The following is a 2,500-nucleotide window of genomic DNA, read 5'->3' on the forward strand; positions in this document are numbered from 1 at the left end:
GTTCTCTGTCTACCCTGTATCTCGTGGATCTGCAAGCTCTCCCGCTGCCTCTGCTGCCGAAAGGGCTTTTCTCTCTAACCCTCGCTTGGTAACGCCCTATGTGATGCCCAATGATTGTGTGTGTGTGTGTGTGTGTGTGTGTGTGTGTGTGTGTGTGTGTGTGTGTGTGTGTGTGTGTGTGTGTGTGTGTGTGTGTGTGTGCAATATATATATATATATATATATATATATATATATATATATATATATATATATATATGTATTTTTTTACCATATTTCTCTCAGTTTTCACCTCCCTCCGCATCGTTAGTTCTTCTCTTCCTCCTATTTTCTCTCCCTCCCTCCCTGTCGCCTGCCTGCCTCCCTTCCCCTCTCCAGAACTCCATAGCAAACATAGCCCTCGTTCCCCTCCCCTTAGGCAGAGGGCGGAGGAGCGAAGGGAGGGAGGGGGGGCGTAGGGCGAGGAGAGCGAGGGAGGGACGGCCGGGTAGGGGAAGGCGCTAGGTAGACCAGTCACAGCGTGGCGGTGAGCGTGAGCTGGTCACTCCCCGTCGCGACTGCTCTGAGCTCTCTGGCCGAGCTCTCTCTCTCAGGCCGCGCTGTCCGTACCGCTGTGCGTCGGTCGGTCGCTCGCTCGCGGTTGGTGTCGGTGCTTGATTTGCCTGTGAGTTGCTTTTCGTCGCGAGTGCTTTTTGTGTTGGCGAGGGCCCAGGGCGAAGCGCTTGGGCCTCCGAACCGCTGACTCGTTTTTGTGCGCGTGATCCGAAGTGCGAAGTGAAGTGAACGGGGCGAGTGTGTTCCCATGGCCGGGTCGGCGGCGGGCCAGCCGGATGTACGAAGCCCAACAAGCTGACCGACAAGCGGAGGCGGCCGGGCCCTTGCGAACTGCGCCGGAGCCCTCCGTCGCCGCCGCGGAAATTGCGCTTCGGAGACTTCCCTCAGACGTCCCCCTCCACGGACCCCGATAACGGAAACCGAAACTTAATGAAGTCGCGCGAGGTCGGGAGTCGGGTTGCAGTAGGCCTCGCTCGGACGGGCATCTGGCCTTCCGTCGGGCGCGCTGTTCGAGCTGCCTGAAGGAGGGGGACGGCGGGCGCTGTCGGGTGGGTCGAGGCGGCGACGGTGTTGTGATTAGCCGTGGCTGTGGTAATCGGATACGACCAAGTGCGCCGCCGGTGGTGCGAGTGTGGCGGCGACGGAGTGATGGTGACGAGGCACAGTGAAACGAGTGTGATGCGAGGGGTGATGAAAGCCAAACATGCAAGAAGGAATAGCCTGTTCAGGAGGAGGGAGAAGGCTTGGTTGAGTGTCAACTGAAGAATTCGCACAAGACGTGTGGTCATCAATTTTCAATATGGAAGCACGATTTTTTTTCATATATCCCAGTCGAAACGCCTAAACGCCTCTGTGCCCTTTGTCCTCGGCGTTTATCTATTTACTCATTTATCTACTTGTTTATCTATATATTTATGTATTATCTACGAATGCAAGACCGCCCTTGCACACGGCTGCAGGATGTAGGAGGGAGGAAGTGAAAGTCGGACAGAGGGAAAGATTAAGCTGGAGCGAGGGGCGTGAGCGAAGGGCGTCGTCGATGTTTGGGTCGTGGTCGTTCGCGGGTCACGAGGAGGAGGCCGCCGCCAAGTGACGTTAAAAGCGACGTTAAAAGTGACGTTAAAACTTAAAAGGGAGGGAAATGCTTCAGTATGCGAAGGATTCCTTTAAGTGGTGATGGCGGTGGGCGTGGTATGTGTGTAGGGGAGGTGGGGGTAGGGGTGGGGGATGGAGGATAGGGGGGATAAGAGGAGGAGGGAGGGAGGGAGGGAGGGAGGGATGTGTGAGGGGAGAAAGGAAAGGGGATTTGACAAGTCTTTTTTTTTTTTTTTTTTTTTCCTCTCGTTTAACCCAATTTCCGCCACAGGTCTAGAAATAAAGTCATGGAATAAGGAAGAGACGTAGCAGAGGATGATAAAAAAGAGGGAAATGAAGTAGATGTAGATAGCAGATAAGGGAAACGACATAGACGTAGATAGCAGATAATGGAAACGAAGTAGACGTAGATAGCAGAAAAGGGAAACGACATAGACGTAGATAGCAGATAAGGGAAACGAAGTAGACGCAGAGAACAGATTAGAGAGAAGCGCGAGCGTGATATCCGTCGGTGGAAATCGTACAAGTTGACCAAATCCACGCAGGTAACTCGCACCAGGTGACCAGGTGGCCAGGTGGGTGCGGTGTGAGGAGGCATGGAACGGAGATCGATTCCAGGGGCTGAGTAACGGAAACCAAAGTAGATTTGTACACGTGAGACGATTCATAATGTAATGGTGTGTACTGCTGTGTCTGTCTGTCTGTCGTGTCTGCCTGTCTGTATCTATGTACGCAAATGTATGTGTCGATTTTTTTTTTTTTTTTTTTTTTTTTTGTGTGTGTGTGTGTGTGTGTGTGTGTGGTGAGTGGTGGTGAGTGTAGTGATGTGGTGAGTGTGTGGTGTGTGATG

At 52.9% G+C, this 2,500-nt stretch overlaps 1 protein-coding gene across 4 annotated transcripts in view; it reads left to right on the plus strand.

Annotated features, from left to right (window-relative positions):
* LOC119574145 (tyrosine-protein phosphatase non-receptor type 9-like) overlaps nucleotides 1–2,500 on the plus strand; it is a 194,289-nt gene that overhangs the window by 114,264 nt on the left and 77,525 nt on the right. Inside the window, exon 1 of one of the 4 annotated variants that reach the window (XM_037921237.1) lies at nucleotides 517–664. The exons of the other annotated variants lie outside the window; for them this stretch is intronic. The gene's annotated coding sequence lies outside the window, so the exon portion shown is untranslated. Of the gene's footprint in view, nucleotides 1–516; nucleotides 665–2,500 lie in introns of those variants that run through there. 4 annotated transcript variants of the gene reach the window in all.

This window comes from Penaeus monodon, chromosome 6 (genome assembly GCF_015228065.2).
Source record: "Penaeus monodon isolate SGIC_2016 chromosome 6, NSTDA_Pmon_1, whole genome shotgun sequence".
Taxonomy (NCBI): Eukaryota; Metazoa; Arthropoda; class Malacostraca; order Decapoda; family Penaeidae; genus Penaeus; species Penaeus monodon.